Below are 19,729 nucleotides of genomic sequence, written 5' to 3'. Positions count from 1 at the left end.
ACCACCGTTCGACTCACCGTCCTCAACAACGTCGAAAGCCGCCGACGCCCAGCCTCGCCGGAGCTCAGGTGAGCCGCCCACCTCCGATTTGCGCCGCCAGTAACCCTGCCCCTCGCCGGAGCTCTTCGACGATGAGGACAAACCTCAGCCGCCCGATCTCTTCTAATCCCACGGCCTCCATTCGCATACCGCTTCGGCGTTTTTAAAACGCCCTGACAGTGGACCCCACTGTCAGGCGGCCCGCTCGCCTCGCCAGCACAGCTGGGCCGGCCCATTTAGTTCCCGCCCTCGTTTGAATTTAAATCGGTGTATTTCTTTTTCAGTAAATTTTTGCAATCTGATGCTAGATTCAAAATTTAATAGTTCCAAATCTACTGAGCCAATTTCAACAAATTTTATATATTTAGAAAGCTCATGAAAGGCCCCATCCAACCTCACTGGATTCAAATCCAAATATGTTGTAGAATTGGAATAGCAAAAATAACAAATCAGTAACTTTTCAAACTTCAAATAAATCTTAAAAATCAACCATAAACTATTTTGAGGTGGTTCCACCTCTCAAAAATCACATTTGATGTTGTCTAATTTATTATGTAATAAAATACTATAGTTGTTTCATATGATCATGGGCTAGATTCAAATAATGGCTATCTGGCCATTTCTAGCTCATTTAAACTACTTCCAAAATAGTATTTAAATTGTATGAGAGTTTCCTTCTCATTTAAATCTTGTCTCAACTAATTCAACTTGAGGTAGATACACTGGTTTGTTAAATCTCATATTAAATTAGTTGATGATATTAAATCTTTACTATGTTAGTATTAAATTGTATGAGGTATGGAACCTCATTTAAATCTTTTTCTTGAATGATAAGTGTGAAGAGGTTGACTTTGGTCAACCTAGGTCACATATTATGCATAAGAAAAATTAAATCTTAATAAGGCAATGAGAAGAAGTTATTTCTCTAAGTAACTAAAAGTAACACCTTAATTTGTATGAGAGGAAATTATTTTCCTAAATAAGAAAACAACACATTTACCCACTTAATAGTAATGAGTGATACTAGTTTACTTGTGTAAATTATATGAGGTGTTTCACTTCATTTAAATCTTATCCCAAGTACTTTCATATGAAGTTTGAACCCCTGGTCAAATACTCTCACATGAAATACTTGGAGATTTTAAATCATAATAGGCCTTATTAAATGGTATGAGGTATCTCTACCTCATTTAAATCATTTTCTCAAATGATGATGATGAATGGTTGATTTAGGTCAACATAAATTCATGTGTGATGGTTTGAGAAATTAAATCTTAAAGAAGATTCAATGAGAGGAAATTATTCCTCAAGAACTATATGGAAACTATCTTTTACATATACAATAAGAGGAAATTTTTTTCCTCAAAGCAATACCACCAATGCACCAAATTGTATTAATTGTGTGCATAAAATAGTTTGTGTGAATATATGTGATGTTTGGAATAGCCAATGAATTGTTTGGTGATTGTATCCTCGTATTCGTATTTTAGACGCTAGTACCGGGGACTATCAAGAGGAGGAGGTTTTCTACCAAGAAGAAGGAGAAGAAGACCACTTTGATCAGTACACCACTCAAGGCAAGCTATATTATTGCAAGCTAGTATTCTTGCATGCTATTACCACTGCAAGCTAACCCCTTGCAAACTGATCTTCTTGCAAGATAATGTTCTTGCAAAGTGCAAAGCTCCACAAGAGCAAGGCACCATTACTTTTTACTTTATGCTTATGATCCTATTTCCCAGTTTTACTTTACAAGCTTTTGTTTTTGATTATTTATAACTTGCTTTTATAGTTAACTTTGGTCTAGAGATAGAATACTACAAGAGTATCAAACTTAGCCTAGAAGGCTATAAGCTAGTTAGCACCCCTCATGCCTAGTCGCTAGTGCTCAATATCAAAAGTGGCTACTCTGGATGGGAACATGTGATTTTTGAAATGACTTTGAAAACCTTGGAATGATGAGTCATTCTATTGAAAGATTTTGAAGGTGAATATGACTGGTGAATGACTTGGTGAATTTTACAAAAACTGATGGTTGGGTTTGGATGCGATACCATTCCAATTTTGCAAGTACCCCCACAATACCTGATATGGGTAGGGCTTAACTAGAAGTTTATGTATCTTAGTATGGGTTCCCTCTGAACAAGCGTCATCGGGGTTATGCTGGAGGCTGCCTCTACAAAAGTGAAGTGATATGAAATGACGTGAAATGAGGTGAATGTCCGGCCCAAGCCTGTGCGGTTCAGTGACGGTTTGTCTTCACCGGGAGGCCAAGCTCATGGGGAGAGATGCCTATACTAAGATATGTAAGTGAAAGGTTATGGTTGGTAGTCCGCACACGGAGTGTGGTAAATCAGGGCCAGTTAACCCTGACGGATTATTGCAAATGTTGTGGCACAAGTGTACGACCTCTGCAGAGTGTAGATCTATTCGAATAGCCGCGTCCACGGTTATGGATGGTTGGAAAGGCCATACTGTTCCGTCATCAGACCATTCTTTCTTTCAAAATGTGACATGTGAAGGGTGACTTGAATTTGAAAAGGTGAATGGTGACTTGTGATTTGAATTGAAAGGTGACTTTGATTTTGAATCACAACTGAGTTGTGGGAATGACACTAATGTTCCCACTTGAGTTAGTTGAGCAGATGAAGGTTTTTGATTATTAAAATGTTTATGAAATAAAACTAGCTTTATGCAAATGAAACTAGAGCTTAGCATCCCCTTCTATAGTTGATAGTGTTTACCTTAGTATTAGTTTGCGAGTACTTTAAAGTACTCATGGCTTTGTCCCTGGCTATTCAAATGGCCAGACTATGAAGAGGAGTACCAGAACCCGGAAGAAGGACAGCAGGACGTCTACGACAACTAGGATCACTCCTGACGTCAACAGTTGCCTGTGGAACAGATGGACCGTGACCACTACTACTACGCTACTTCGCTTCCGCTATGTGTTTTGTATTTGATCAATAGATCATCAGCTATTGTAATGAGACTGGATCATGTGATCCCTTATTGTAAGACAAGTACGATGTTGTAATAAATGATGTGTTGTGATATTAATCTATTATGTCTCGCAAAAACAATATTCCTGGGATTGCGATGAATGGCATAATAGGCATCTGGACTTAAAAATCCGGGTGTTGACAAGGGTACTCCTCGGCAATGCCCTCCGATTGGGGCTTAGGGTTGATGGATTCCTGCAAGCTGACATGAGACATTGGTTCACAGACAAGCGGGGAGAGCGATTTACCCATGTTCGGGGCCCTCGATGAGGTAAAACCCTTACGTCCTGCCTGTCTGTTCTTGATTATGGAGATAATGGGTTACAATGGGGTGCCGAATAGTTCGGCTGAGATCTCGTCGAGAGGCTAAGCGCTGCGGTGACCTAGCTCTAGACTTTTTGTGGTTAAGGCTGCTAAGATTGATTGTGTGTCCCTCGACAGCCCCTCTCCTGGCTTTTATATAAGGGGCCAGGTCTCAAGAGTTCTAACCGAGTACGACTAGGTTTACAGTAGTTTTAAATCTAATCTTTCCTTGTTCGGCTGCTTCCTCGCCTTGCCCGCCAAGGAATCTTCGGGTACGTCGTCCTGGTGGTCCGTCTTGCCTCCAAGTGTCTTCATGGGCCTCCAACTAGACAATACAGGATAGGGCAATGTCGGTTACCCGAAGGGTAATGCCCACGTCAGTAGCCCCCGAGTGTCTAGCCGAACATAGTTCGGGTAGAGACTGAAGCATGTCTCCTTCTGACCTTCTTCTCCTTGATTGTTCTTGTTCATCTTGAATTAGCATCATCTTCTTCTGTCGGGTGCGCGTCAGCGCTCCCGATGGGAGTAGCCCCTGAGTCTAGGTACGGATGCTTGTAATCCGTGCGTAGACTCAAGTTGTACCACTCGAACGTTCTGCTCTGCCGAAGTTTTTCTACAAGTCTTCACAGGTCATCCGATATATTTTCCGCATGCAAGGGATGATGAATAACGTGCCCAAATTTTGTTGGTTAACTACCGATGGCAAAACGACGTTACCCTACACAGAATCAAGTCCCCGGGCATGATCCTGGAGTGCAAAAAAGTTCTGTCGGGTGCGCGTCCAGCGCTCCCGATGGGAGTAGCCCCCGAGTCTGGGCACGGGTGCTTGCAACCGGGTGCAGACTCGAGCTGAGCAAACACCTTTTCCTTCATCTTTTTTTTCCTTCGAGTCCTCATTCTGTCGGGTGCGCGTCCAGCGCTCCCGATGGGAGTAGCCCCCGAGTCTGGACGCAAGACCATCCGATGTTTTTTCATTTTTTCTTCGGCTGCTTGCAACAATCTCTATGACGTCACTGTTGACGTGCGGCTGCTGTGGTTTGATTGACAAGACTTGACCTGACGGGCCCACCCTAGCTCTGCGCGGGCAGTTTTTAGGACTTGACCAGTGCACGCGCGGCGACCGAGGCGTCCCCTCGATTTTGGCGCAACGTGGGAATAATGGGCCGCCGGTTCCATTCTTTCTTCAAGCGCCACGTGTACAGCCAGATCCGCTCCACCTCCCACGATGCCTGTGGTGTTATGGCCACGATCTCGCACAGATTCTTACGGCATAAATAGAGGGCCTCCTCGTTTTTACCTTTCACACCTCTTACTGCTCATCTTCTCGCTCAAGCCCTCCCACTTCCTCTGTTTCTTCGTCAGAAGTTCCACACGCCATGGGCAAGAAGAAGAGCGCAAGCACCTCGGACGCGGCCAAAGTCAGCCACGATTGGAGTGCCTCCGCCATTTCCAATCGTGACGTCAACAAGCTGCGCGCCCTCGGCTTCACCTCCGCATCTGAGGACGACATTCGTCTTCCAGGTGCGGTTTCTCGCCCAAGGCCCCCAAAGGGCTTCACCGTCATGTTTGTTGCCTTCTTGTTCCGCGGTCTCTCTCTTCCGGCCCACGAGTTCCTTCGCTCCCTTCTTTTCTTCTACGGGATCCAGCTCTGGCAGCTGACCCCAAACTCCATTCTCCATCTCTCCATCTTCATTACCGTTTGCGAGGCCTTCCTTGGCATTGACCCTCACTGGGGTCTTTGGAGGAAGATCTTCTACGTGAAGCATCACAATGACAGCAATGGCCCCCCCGTTGTCGGTGGTGTTGGCTTTGTCGTCAGGAAGGAGGTCGACTATTTCGACTATCCAATGAAGGAATCCGTCCAGGGCTGGTGCAACAAGTGGTTCTACCTGCGAGATCCCATAGTGCCTGGGCGGCGCTCGAATATCCCTCCCTTAGATGACGTCCTGGTAGCTCACAAGAAGAAGTCCTGGCGAAACGCCCTTTCTCCCGAATAGAGGGTGACAGCCGACAGACTGTTTGAGCAGGTCGTCGTCTTGAAGAATACGGGAGGCTTGACGATGTGCGGCACTGAATTAGTTTCAGTGTTCTTGCAACGTCGAGTGCAATCGCTAATGTCTCGACCCCACCAGTTATGGATTTATACTGGCAAGGGCGACAAGTCAAGGATCAGCTCTGCCGACCTATCGGCAGATGAGCTTCGGGACGAGGTTCGCCGCTTGACGTGCCTCAGTATGAAGGATAACATTGTCTTGACATCGGCTCGTCCTCCTTACGATTTTGACCATCTCCCGACTGAGGTAATCTTTGCTGCTCCTTGCTTGCTTTCATCTCTTCTTTCTTCGTTGTGTTTTACAAACTTTCCCCCTTTTTCGATAGGCCTCCTCCGTCGTTCAATGCTATCCTCCTTCGCCGGAAAGCGGTGTGGAACCAGAGGACGATGACGATGATTCTGAGGGGACCGAGGACGTCCAGCAGGTCTTCGAGGACAGCGATGTCCAAGAGAACGACACTGCCAAGGAGGCCGCTTTCACCAGGAGCAAGCGTCGCTTGCAGATAGACGGGGATTTTATCACAACGGCTGAATCAAGTCCCAGCGAACAAGATAATGATGCCGTTGGAGCTTCTCCGCCTTCTCCTATTGACAAGGGGCCTTCAGGCTTCTTCGCAGCCGAAGATGACCTGGAACTGTGAGCACTTTTACTCCTTCGTAATTTGACCTTTGTTACTTTGTATGCTAATCATTTTTTTCTCAAGTAGCTCTGATGATGATCATATTCCTCTCGCAAAGAGGGCTAAATTATCTGTTGAGAGAGCGGCATCAGCTAAAGAACCGAATCCTTCTCCTGCCAAGTCGACGCCTCCTACGAGGACGGTCGTGGAAAAAATTCCAGTGTCGAAGGTTATTCCTCCTAGCAACGCTCCTACTTCGTCGGGTGCTCGCGACCACGTAAGTATTTACTCTACCTTGTTTTGCTGAATTTTCTTCATGTTAACTAAGTCTTCTTGATTTTCCTTGCTGCAGCCGATTTAAGCCACAGTTGATGCTGTGATAGATTTCGCTGAGCAGTTGACTCGACTGGAGGCTGAAAACGCCCAGCTTTGGAAGACTGTCAAGTCTTCGGCTGATCAAGTGCTGGAGGCCAACAGGCTTGCCACCGACGCCAAGAAGGAAAATGCCTTGCTGAAGGAGGAGCTGTCGAAGCTGAAGCAGCAGATGAAGGATGAACAGGACGCCAGGCGTGCGGCAGCGGTCGCAGTCGATAAAAAGGAAGGCGTCCTCCGCGAATCCATCAAGGATTTATTGGGTAAAATTCACGACACATAGTCTCTTTTTTGGTATTTCTTCACCGGCTACTGATCTGTCTTTCTTTCAGAGGCCACCAACATAACCGTCACTCGACGCCATCAGCTTCGGGAGGACTCCACATCCGATGCCCTGTCGCTTGCTGCTGAATCTAATGTCCAAGTCCTTGGGCTTCTGCAAAAGACTAGAGGAGCATTGTCGAGGCTGTACTCGATGATCTTCTCGAAGATGAAGCAGGACAAGACTTTTGGCGAGATGGCGGATGCTTTTCTTGTCGATTCTTCCGAGCCTGTGGAGGTATTGAAACGCCGTTCTCGATTGTTTGGGGCGGTTCTTACTTTCCAGCTGCTAATGGGTCATGGGATGGGGTCTGACTTGGAGAAGTTATCTAAGGCATTGCCTGTGGATGACGACAACCACTTAGTCGACCTTGAACCCTTCAAAAGATCAGCAGTGACTTGTGCCAATCAACTCCTAAAGTTGGTAGACGAAGCACAGGCCAAGCCTACTCCTGAAGCTGCTCCTGACTCGTCGTCAGCGCCTCCTTGAACTTGTTGTTTCATTAATTGTAAATAAGACCAATCGTAATTTGACTTAGTCTTATTTCGGCTCTGTTGCCAATTCGAACAATCTTTTGGATGTAACATATATGCCACACGCTCCCGCTGGGAGTTTTATGTTAATGTTGTTCTGAATCGAAGATTGTACTGCAGATTCCTTCATCTTCTTCTCGTGCCGAGCTTTTCTCAAATCCTTCGACTAACGATGAATCTGACCTTGTTCGCCGCTTACGTGACCAAGTGTCTCGTTTAAATAAAGACATTACTTCTCTTCGGGCCATGGCAGCGTTGGTGAAGAAAAAGGGCGAAATATCAACTGCTATTGAGCAATATGCTCTCGATGGTCTTCATGTCGCCACCGAAAGTTTGGGTTGTAAGTGTTTCCCCATCTTCTGATTCCTGGCATAGCTCGGATGTTCTTTTTAACTGATATTCGTTCCTTTCCAGTTGTATCTTCAGATAAATCCGAGGAGAACAGGAAGATCCATGAGAAGGTCGAGGCGATGACTGATGTTACTCACCTGAAGCATGATCTGTGGCTGCATCGTCCGAAGGCTGTTATCATGGCAAAGTTTGAGCATCGGGTGGAGAAGGCGCATTACAACTTCGATAAGTTCCACGCCCATCTCACGATGGTTTGGAAGACTTTGTTTCCTCTGGATCAGGCACCCGAAACCTTGTCTGCCCTGTTTGCCCGATTCAAGTCGCCCGAAAGGATTCGGCAGTTGGTGCGGAAAGAGCTTCTGGCTGGTGCTGAACTTGCCTTTGCTTCGGTATTGGCATGTCATCCATCCTTAGACTTGAGAGCCGTAGCAAACACCGAGAGGAGTTTAGGCCAATATTTTGATATTGCTAGAGGCCCTGCATATACCATTATCTCTCGGATGGAATCATGCCTTGAGAGGGAATCGAGGGATCAAGGGAACCAGGGAGCCCAGTCATGAATGTAATAACCTTGTACCTGCATAAGATTGTTTTGTACAAATTTTCTACGTGCGTTACACACTATGTTGGTTTGATTGGTAATTTATTGTCGAGGGCGGCTGAGTGATCAGTTCAACCTGCTCTCTCGACGACTTCGTTGAATTTTGCAATGTTATTGCGAAGTCGATATGTAAGTTTTGTAAGAGCGAGACCCATCGACTTAGTCGAGGGAATTAGACGCTTGGCTTCGTCACGCGGTGCACCAGTTTGAGCCTTATTTCGTGATAATGTAACCATCGACTGCAGCACTCGCGTATTTTCTCGAGGCTTGGATTGGTTGTTTTTGTGTGTCATTAATCTTAGCTCCCATTGAGAGTATTTAATCAATGACACTGTGTAAGCGTATTCTTTAGGCCAACGCTCCCGATGGGAGTAAGAGCCAATGGTAGGGGCCCCGAACGATTTGTTCGGGTGATAGTGCCTGGATGAAGAAAAAAGGTAGGAAACCTGATTAGAAATTTATTCATAATGCAAAAGCAACCTTAAAGGCTGTCGAATAATAAAAACAATTGTATCCTATGTATAGAACCGTCGCAACTGTGCGACGTTCCATGGATTCTCGACGTCTTTTCCTGAAGCCGGGTTTTTGAGCCGATATGCTCCTCCTGGTATCACTTCAGTGACGATGTATGGTCCTTCCCATGGTGATTGAAGTTTCAAGGGTCTTTCTTGCTTCAGCCGAAGTACCATATCCCCAACATTAAAGCTTCGACTGCGTATTCCTCGGCTATGGTAAATTTTCAACGCCTGTTGGTATACCGTCGTTCTTGCCAAGGCAATATCTCGTGCCTCGTCGAGGAGGTCCACAGCATCCTGCAGCGCAATGTTGGAAGAAGATTCTGTGTACGCTGTCACCCGAGGAGCTTCAAACCGAACATTGGCTGGTAGAACTGCTTCGGCTCCATGCACCAAGAAGAACGGGGTGTACTGAGTCGACCTGTTAGGCATAGTGCGCAAACTCCATAGCACAGATGGTAGCTCCTCAACCAAGGCTCCAGCTGCGCCTGTAAGGCGTTTCTTGAGGCCATCCCCTATTAGACCATTGATCCTCTCCACCTGCCCGTTGGTCTGTGGGTGGGCCACTGATGCAAACTTCAATTTGATCCCTCCGTCATCACAAAACTTTCGGAACTCTTTGGAGTCGAAGTTAGATCCGTTGTCTGTGACGATGCTGTGGGGCATGCCAAACCGACAAGTAATTCCTCTGAAAAACTGAACTGCTGTTTTGGCCTTCTGGTTTCGAACGGGCACTGCCTCGATCCACTTGGTGAACTTGTCGACTACGACCAGTAAGTACGTGTGCCCTCCAGGCGACGACCTCGGCAGTGGCCCAACTTGATCGAGCCCCCACTGGGCAAAGGTCCAGGCTAGAGGTATTGTCATTAGATCTGTTGCAGGGGCGTGCGGCTTTGGAGAGAAGCGCTGACAGGGGTCACACTTCATGAATAGATCTCGAGCATCCGATGCTACCATTGGCCAGTAAAATCCTGCCCTGAAGGCCTTTGCTACAAGGGCCCTGCTTCCTGCGTGGTGTCCGCAAGTTCCCTCATGTATCTCGCGCAACAGTGCTTTTCCATCATCAAATGGCGATACACCTTTGGAAGATACCCGAGATGCTATGCTTGTAAAGCTCGCCATTAACCACAGTGAAGGCTTTTGGCCGTCTGACGATCCGCCTTGCTTCCACAAAATCCTCCGGCAGCTCCTGCTTCGTTAGGTATGCTAGGAATGGTTTGGTCCATAGCGGCTCAAGGAGGAGGACTTGCTCCGCTGATGAAGGTGAAGGTTCTTCGACAGTTTGTTGCTGGCCTGCCGCTGATTCATCAGTCTACAGTTTTGAGGGTGCCGAAGCTTTCTCTTTTATCGATCGCTGAGCAATGACTTCGTAGAACACCCCGTCTGGGATGGGGGAGCACATGGGCCCGATATTCGCTAGAGTGTCGGCTTCCTCATTGCTGGCTCTGCCGATATGTTTGAGCTCGCATCCTTCAAACTTGGCTTGCATATTTTGATACAACTGTCGATAGGCGATCATGTTGTCACTGACCGCGTCACATAAGTTCATCGACTGCTGCACCACCAAGTTCGAGTCTCCGTAGATTTCTAGGCGAGTTGCCCCGCATGCCTTCGCCATCCTCATTCCGTGCAGCAGCGCTTCATACTCTGCTTCATTGTTCGTCGGCAGGGAGAAATTCATACGTAGTATATATTTCATCTTATCTCCCTGTGGTGATATCAATATCACTCCTGCTTCTGTGCCCGTGCTCCGTTTTGACCCATCGAAATACATTGTCGACGATCCCGACATGTCGGGTGCTGCTGGTGTCTGCGACTGGATTCAATCTGCCACGAAATCTGGAAGGACCTGGGACTTTATCGCCATTCAATTAACGTAAGTTATGTCGTGTGGCACTATCTCGATGGCCCATTGGGACACTAGACCCGTGGCTTCTGGGTTAGTCATTATGTTCTTCAATGGTGCTTCACTTACGACGACAATCGGGTGCTCTGTGAAATAATGACGCAGCTTGCGAGCCGACTTCCATACTGCATACGCCAGCTTCTGATGATGAGGGTATCTTTGCTTCGCGGGTGTGAGTACTTCACTGAGGTAGTAAACAGGCCTCTGAACACCGTGGACATTTCCTGCCTCTTCTCGCTCGACAACCAAAACGCTGCTGAAGACTTGTGCTGTTGCAGCTATGTACATAAGCAGCGTTTCCTTCTCGCGCGGGGTTACGAGGACTGGGGACGTTGACAAGATTTTCTTCAGGTTGTCGAAGGACTCCTGCGCCTCTTTTGTCCACTCGAACTTTTCTGACTTTTTCATCAGGTTATAGAACGGCAAAGCTTTTTCTCCTAGCTTGGCGATGAATCTACTGAGCGCTACTAGACGTCCTGCCAACTGCTGCACTTGGTGCAGATTCTTTGGCGGCTCCATGTCGAGAATAGCTTTGATCTTCAAAGGGTTGGCTTCAATCCCCCTGGCTGAAATGAAGTACCCGAGTACTTGTCCCCCCAGCACTCCGAAGAAGCATTTTTTGGGATTCAGCTTGATTTTATACTTGTCTAGGTTGTCGAAAGTTTCCCGTAAGTCATCGATGAGAGTGGTGGTGTGCTTTGTCTTCACCACGATGTCGTCGATGTAAACTTCGATGTTCCTCCCAATCTGCTCTCCAAGGCAAGCCTGCATGCAACGTTGATAAGTTGCTCCTGCGTTTTTCAACCCGAAAGTCATGACGTTGTAACAGAAAACGCCGTGTGGGGTGATGAACGCGGTTATCTCCTGGTCTTCTTTCTTTAGCTTGATCTGATTATACCCGGAGTATGCATCGAGGAAGGAGAGGCGATCGCATCCAGCTGTGGAGTCGACTATCTGATCAATACGAGGCAGCGGGAAGTGGTCTTTCAGACAGTGTTTATTAAGGCTGGTGTAGTCGATACACATGCGTAGAGCGGTGGTGTCCTTCTTGGGTACCATGATAGGGTTGGCCACCCACTCGGCTTCCTTGAGCTCCCGAATGAATCCTGCTTTACGGAGTCGACTGAATTCTTCGCCAATTGCTCTCCTCTTTGGTTCGGAAAATCGGTGCATTTACTGCTGCACTGGTTTGGCTGTCGGGTCAACATTAAGGGCGTGCTCAGCGAGTTCCCTGGGGATACCTGGCATGTCGGATGGTTCCCATGCAAATATCTCCCAGCGCTCACGGAGGAACTCGATGAGCGCGCCTTCCTATGCTCCAGTAAGGTCAGCCGACGTATTGACCGTTTTCTTCGGGTAAGTGGGGTGCACCTGCAGCTTCTTGGCTTCCTTTGCAGCGTCAAACTCGTCGGATCTTACGTTTCGATTGTCGGCTGGTGGTTGCGTGTGATCTGTAACGGTGTCAATTGCGTTGAGTTTTTCCTTGGCTCCGAACTTCGAGGCGATCTTCTGGAACTCCCAGTCGCAGTTGTCCGATCGAGCAAAGCTTCCATGGACAGTTATTGGGGTCCCGTTGTTGCCTGGAATCTTCAGTTTTAAGTGTGCGTAGTGAGGTACGGCCATGAATTTGGCAAACGCGGGCCTGCCGAGGATGGCGTGATACTGAGACTCCCAGTCAACTAATTCGAACTCGATCTTCTCTTTCCTGAAATTGCTGGGCGTGCCGAAGACCACATCCAATGATGTTTTACCAAGAGAATAAGCGGGATGAGTCGGTATAATGCCTTGGAATCCTGTGTCGGATTCTCTTAGCATATCGACTGTTAAACCCATTGCTCTCATGGTGCTGGCGAACAATAGGTTCAGGCCACTTCCTCCATCCATGAATACTTTGCTCATATTGTATCCTCCAATATGTGCTTCAAGAACGAGAGCTGCGTGGCCAGGCCTCGGAACAGCTTTCGGATGATCTGCCCTGCTGAAGGAAATACTCTGATCTGACCAGTCGATGAAGTAAGGTGTATCAACCATGGCAACTTCCGCATATTTTACTTCCCGGGAGAACTTTTTGATCTCTATCTTTGAAATGCTACTCTTATGGATCATGTTGACTTGCCCGCATGGTTCCGGAAACACCTCAGTCGGTACACGCTCGCCTCCTGCTGGTACGTATGGTTCCGGTATGTATGGATCTGGTGCATAATTGTGGGATCCTGCCCTTCTCTCCATTGCATGAACTCTTGACATGGCCTCGGCTCTGAGGTCATCGCAGAACTGCCGAATTTCTAGAAAATGTCGACAGTTCCTTAACAGGTGACTGGATTTCTCTCGACCATCCTTTGGATCGATGTAAGAGTGGAGGTAACATGGTGCCTCGAGCTGCTCTGTAGCCGATAGATACGGCGAACGGGTGCGACCCTTGATTGATAACGTGTCGTGGTATCCTTGCTCGAACTGCCGAAGGTGAGCTGTTGTTCGTCCTTCCTCCTCGCGGTGCGAGTCCCTTCGTCTTTTCCTTCGCCCTGCCGTGACGTCGAAACTTCCTTGGTTGCTCTCTTGTATGCTCCTGGGTGGAATTTTTACGGTTGCCATTAGAGGAACGCTTTCCGGAACCGCGGCCTTCAGGCCGGATGCGTTGGTCCTAGGGAGGCGAAGGAAACCTCCGGAGTCGATGATGAAGTGGACACCACCGAAGGTGGCATCCATGTTGCTAGTCGATCCTGCAGGGATCAGGTGAGGCGCTTCGTGGTGCGGCACGAACTCGAAGGACCCGCAGCGGATTGAATCTCTTGGTTCTGCTGGCGTCGGTGATTCGAGTAGGAACTCCGCGGACGTGACTGGTGCTGCCGATGACTTGCCTGGTGCCGACAGGCTTCCCACAGACGGCGCCAATTGTCGAGGGTACTCCTCGACAATGCCCTCCGATTGGGGCTTAGGGTTGATGGAATCCTGCAAGCTAACATGAGACATCGGTTCACAGACAAGCGGGGAGAGCGATTTACCCAGGTTCGGGGCCCTCGATGAGGTAAAACCCTTACGTCCTGCCTGTCTGTTCTTGATTATGGAGATAATGGGTTACAATGGTGTGCCGAATAGTTCGGCTGAGATCTCGTCGAGAGGCTAAGCGCTGCGGCGACCTAGCTCTAGACTTTTGGTGGTTAAGGCTGCTAAGATTAATTGTGTGTCCCTCGGCAGCCCCTCTCCTGGCCTTTATATAAGGGGCCAGGTCTCAAGAGGTCTAACCAAGTACGACTAGGTTTACAGTAGTTTTAAATCTAATCTTTCCTTGTTCGGCTGCTTCCTCGCCTTGCCCGCCAAGGAATCTTCTGGTACGTCGTCCTGGTGGTCCGTCTTGCCTCCAAGTGTCTTCATGGGCCTCCAACTGGACAGTACAGGATAGGGCAATGTCGGTTACCCGAAGGGTAATGCCCACTTCAGCGCTTGCGGCTTCATGTGAGGCTACCTCGACACCGGCACCCGACAACGACATCGACCACGGCACCCCCCTCGCGCGGCTACCCCGACCAAAGTTGCAGCACCCACACGCTCTCGGCTACCTCGACATCGGCACAAAGGGCTATCACCTCGCATGAGCACATCGGCTTCTTCTATAGTCCAAGCATCCGCGACGCGACACCGTCCATGACGCTCCTGCTACGACTGCGGGGGAGAGTCAGCCTTCTGGGGTCCACTTCGATTTATCTCCAGTCTGACCATCCACGTCGTTCATGTTGTTCACGACGCTCCCGCTACGACTGCGGGGGAGTGTTAGAGTATACGTACGGTTTAGGTAGTCTAGGATAGAGATATATCTCGTGTCTTGTCTTGCACTCCAAGATGATCCCTGTACGCCTATATATACTCGCCCATGAGGCTCAATAATACATCCAACATATTCCACCAATCTTTCTCCCTCTCTACCCTTCTACAAAGAGCATGTATGTCATTTGTGAGAGGGCCCTGGCACCTAGATCGTGATCACTGATACGTCTCCGACGTATCAATAATTTCTTATGTTCCATGTCACATTATTGATGATATCTACATGTTTTATGCACACTTTATGTCATATTTATGCATTTTCTGGAACTACCCTATTAACAAGATGCCGAGGAGCCAGTTGCTGTTTTCTGCTGTTTTTGGTTTCAGAAATCCTAGTAAGGAAACATTCTCGGAATTTGACGAAATCAACGCCCAGGGTCCTATTTTGCCACGAAGTTTCCAGAAGACCGGAGAGTCAACAAAGTGGGGCCACGAGGTGGCCAGGAGGTAGGGTGGCGCGGCCCCACCCTTGGCCGCGCCGACCTGTCTCCTGGGCCCCTCGTGACGCCCCCTGACCTACCCTTCCGCCTACAAATAGCCTTCGTTGCGAAACCCCCAGTACCGAGAGCCACGATACGGAAAACCTTCCAGAGACGCCGCCGCCGCCAATCCCATCTCGGGGGATTCAGGAGATCGCCTCCGGCACCCTGCCGGAGAGGGGAATCATCTCCCGGAGGACTCTACACCGCCATGGTCGCCTCCAGAGTGATGTGTGAGTAGTCTACCCCTGGACTATGGGTCCATAGCAGTAGCTAGATGGTTGTCTTCTCCTCATTGTGCTTAATTGTCGGGTCTTGTGAGCTGCCTAACATGATCAAGATCATCTATCTGTAATTCTATATGTTGTGTTTGTTGGGATCCGATGAATAGAGAATACTATGTTATGTTGATTATCAATTTATATCTATGTGTTGTTTATGATCTTGCATGCTCTCCGTTATTAGTAGAGGCTCTGGCCAAGTTTTTGCTAGTAACTCCAAGAGGGAGTATTTATGCTCAATAGTGGGTTCATGTCTCCGTGAATCTGGGGGAGTGACAGAAACCTCTAAGGTTATGGATGTGCTGTTGCCACTAGGGATAAAACATTGATGCTATGTCCGAGGATGTAGTTATTGATTACATTACGCGCAATACTTAATGCAATTATCTGTTGTTAGCAACTTAATACTGGAAGGGGTTCGGATGATAACCTGAAGGTGGACTTTTTAGGCATAGATGTATGCTGGATAGAGGTCTATGTACTTTGTCGTAATGCCCAATTAAATCTCACTATACTCATCATAATATGTATGTGCATGGTCATGCCCTCTTTATTTGTCAATTGCCCAACTGTAATCTGTTCACCCAACATGCTATTTATCTTATGGGAGAGACACCTCTAGTGAACTGTGGACCCCGGTCCAATTCTCTATACTGAAATACAATCTACTGCAATACTTGTTCTACTGTTCTCTGCAAACAATCATCATCCACACTATACATCTAATCCTTTGTTACAGCAAGCCGGTGAGATTGACAACCTCGCTGTTTCGTTGGGGAAAAGTATCTTGGTTGTGTTGTGTAGGTTCCACGTTGGCGCCGAAATCCCTGGTGTTGCGCCGCACTACATCTCGCCGCCATCAACCTTCAACGTGCTTCTTGACTCCTACTGGTTCGATAAATCTTGGTTTCTAACTGAGGGAAACTTACTGCTGTACGCATCACACCTTCCACTTGGGGTTTCCAACGGACGCGTGTCGAACGAAAAAACAATACGTCAATCACGCGCATCAATCACCAGCGGGATGATATCTCCACTATCAACCGACCGGCCGGCGTCATACGGTTTGTGTTTGGCCATTGTTGCGGCAGCATTTATCACAAAACTGAAACTGAATTCGATAGCCATGTGCCAGCCTGAAGCTAGAGTACCTGGCGTGAAGGGGAACTTTCCGGGGAGGAACGGCTAGAGCATGCCCTTCTAGATCTTCCAGTCGATGGGGTTGATGCTGGCCGCCTCCATCTTTAGCAGCACCTCGCCCTTCTTCGGTGACGGGACCGGCACCTCCACATGCTGAATGAAATAAATCAGTAATGTTCAGTACTTCAGTTCAGTTCAGTTCATCTCTGCGTCGAGATTGATGAACCAAGGGCGCGTACCTTGAGGCCTTCCGCTCCTCCGCCATACTTGTCGTACTGCACGGCCTTCATAGTCCTTGGAGTCGGCATGGCAGCGGACTGTTGCGTGCTCGTGCGGAAGAGAGGAAAACAGGGGAAGAGAGAGTGAAGAAAGAGAGATAGGTGGGTGGTGTGCAATGCGCTGATGCTGATAGATATCGGTGGCACTCGTGGACGGAACTTGGCCGTCCTCGCGGGTGCCTGAACCATCAGCTAACTGTCCAACGATGTCGCCCAGTCCTCGTCTCAGCTTTTCTCTACCTTTTCATTTCTTTTGCTTGTGTTAGGCTGTAGTTCTTGTGGTAATTCTCCCAAATGTTGTACCGATTTTAGAAAAAATGCTCCTAATTTCGGCGCAAGTCTATTACAGTTTTCAGGCATAAGTATGATACAATTTTTTTTGAGAAACACAGTACAAACGCAGATGCTCACATATACGCGCATACACTGACCCCTATGAACGCACACACGCACACCCTACCCCTATGAGCACCTCCGCTGATGAGGACATCCCTACTACACCACTACCTCCGTCATTGATAAATGAAGATGAACCTGCTGTGAAGCTCAAGTCCAATGAAGTTAGGATTGGACCAATTACAAGGGCTCGTGCGAAGCTACTTAAACAACAGGTGAACTTGTTTTTAAGCGATACTTTGATTGATGAGAATTTTATACTGCCTAAGTCCTGTTACTTATGTATCATCAGGTATCAAGAGGAGACGAGCATCGCACGAGGAGTAGAGGAGCAGCTGGACGTGAAGACAGACGTCACGATGGACGTAAAGCTGGACATGGAGTTGGACATGAGGATATCTCATGGACGCGCGAGGGAGGAGCGGGAGGCATGCGCGAGAAGAGAAGAAGTCGTCCAGGCCGGCCCAGCGCCCGGTCAGACCGGCCGCCAGACCGGCGCGCCCGGTCCCTGGCCCGGTTCAACCGGGCGGCACGCCGGATCCACCGCGGCGCCAACCGGGCGTCGTACCGGGGCCAACCGGAAGGGCATCTGCGACACTTCCGGTTGCCGCCCGGTCCCTGGTCCGGTCTAGACCGGCCAGCCCGGCCCAGTACCCGGTCAACCGGATTCCAGACCGGCCTAGTCCGAGTCTGTCTCGACCAGATCTATTCTGGGTCGGTTATTCTTGTATCTTTTCGACCAGAAGTCGTCCCGGACGCCTATATAAGTGCCCAGGACGCCCCCCTAGCTGCTTTAGACCACGTTTAAGATAAACCCTAGTTCTTAGCTGTTTGCTCTGCAAAACTATTGAATTCCCTACACCATATTGCTTGATATTGTGTAGATCCTGATAAAGTCTTGTGTGATATGCTGTTCCATTGGGAATTAGACGGTTGCAACTTACCGCTTCGTGGCTAGCGGCTACGTGCGCAAGTGTGTGGAGTTGCAAATATTTTGCAGGGTTGAGAGCTGTTGCATTGGCGACAGGGACCAATCGAGAGATCTCGTTGCGTCATACAAGTTATCATCCACTACATCGTCGTGTTTCTCCGCTGCCATAACCCCGTGATCATCATCACCACCGTTGCTTGCTGAGAAGATCGGGCAACCCCATATCATCTTGGTATCAGATTTCCAGTTTTCCTCGGTAAGCCATCCACAATCCACCCCATAGTTGAGTTGTGAGTGTTTTTCTATCCAGAAAAAGCCAAAAATATTAGGGTTAGGGTTTGCCATAGCCTTAGATTGCACTAATTTCAAGTTTTAGTTGCTTTTCGTAGTTGTTTTTGCGTATCCTTTTCTTGCATCTAGTATTGTTATTGTTTGAGTCACTACTATCATCTAGTTGTCGTTATTTTTACTCCGAGTCCACATAGCGTACAGTGTGCTTTTCCCAACCATAGCCACAGCCTATCGATATACGTGACTAGGAACTTCCCAGAAGAGACTAGTTTTACCGCTTGACAGGCTGCTCATTAGGGTTTTGGTGCTTTGCATATCTTGTTAGCCGTGTTATCAAAGAATGTGTCCTAAAAATAAAAAAAAACAGAAAATTGAAAAGAGGCAAAAAGAGCTACATAGATGCGTTACAAAAGAAAATACAAAAAAAGTAAAAGTGAAGTGCTAGAAGAATCAAGTGAAGGCCTAAGTTTACTTTACTGCACCCGTAGTTGAGCAATCTTGTGCCTATTTCGTTGAGCTTTGCTAGCGTCTCTCTAGTGCATTGCAACCTTTCCTCCATATAGTTGCATTGCCCCATCATATCGCCTTGTGTGAGTATCATTGGTTATCTACGGTCAGCGCTAGAACTTGTTATTGGTGCAAATAGGTAGCCTACCTACAGCCCCACATATACCCTGCTTTGTCGTGTGATTTGTTCTTATACCCTTGATATTCTCTTCGCTACATCTGTGCACTAGTTGTTTCTACAAGTGGTAAGCAACACTAATTTATTTTGGAACGGTAAGATCTCCTTTTCTTATCAGTTTTGAGTGAGTTGTGAGAGTACCACCATATATATTTTGATTTAGTGCACTAACCTACTAATCATGTCTGCTAGTGATCATAAAATTGTTAATCGGGAAAACAAGAGTGCTGCAGACCTCATCACATGGAATGAGTTTGAGGCTCTTCGTAATGAGGTGCGACGTGAATTCCGCGCTCAGGACGATGTGCTTAATGGGAAGGTTGAAGAGATCAACCAAAAGTTGGATGCTACTAATGCGACCGTCACCACAATGGCTGATCAAGTGACGGATATACAACGCAATATTGCCGATATGCGCTTAGCTATTGAGAATTTGATCGCACAACAACAACAAGACGAAGACGAAGATCCTGAGCTTCAAGATGATGCTCACAATGCTCGTGGTGCACCACGTGGTAATCGTCCTCGAGGATGGGCTCCGCTTGACCGCCATGGCCGTGGACATGATGAGGAAGATGGTTTGGGTAAGCCTAAGTTTTCCATACCCAAGTTTGAAGGAGGAGCTGATGTTGAAGAATACTACACTGAAGATAGGAAGATCAAGCTTGCTTCTTCTGAATTTGATGACTATGCATTGCGTTGGTGGGATGCTTTTGTTCGTAACCGCGCTGAGGATGGTGAGCAACCTATACGCACATGGCGTGCCATGAAGGAAGCAATGACTTCTCGCTTTGTGCCTACAAATTACT

General features: G+C 47.8%; 1 pseudogene; it reads right to left on the bottom strand.

Moving 5' to 3' along the window:
* The window catches only part of LOC127302270 (chloroplast envelope quinone oxidoreductase homolog), a 30,440-nt pseudogene extending 13,727 nt beyond the window's left edge, over positions 1 to 16,713 (bottom strand).
* Between the last annotated feature and the right edge of the window lie 3,016 nt (positions 16,714 to 19,729).

The sequence above is a fragment of the Lolium perenne genome, chromosome 5 (assembly GCF_019359855.2).
Source record: "Lolium perenne isolate Kyuss_39 chromosome 5, Kyuss_2.0, whole genome shotgun sequence".
NCBI lineage: Eukaryota > Viridiplantae > Streptophyta > Magnoliopsida > Poales > Poaceae > Lolium > Lolium perenne.
Note: the sequence above shows the minus strand (reverse complement) of the source record. Positions and strands in the feature narration are given on the sequence as shown.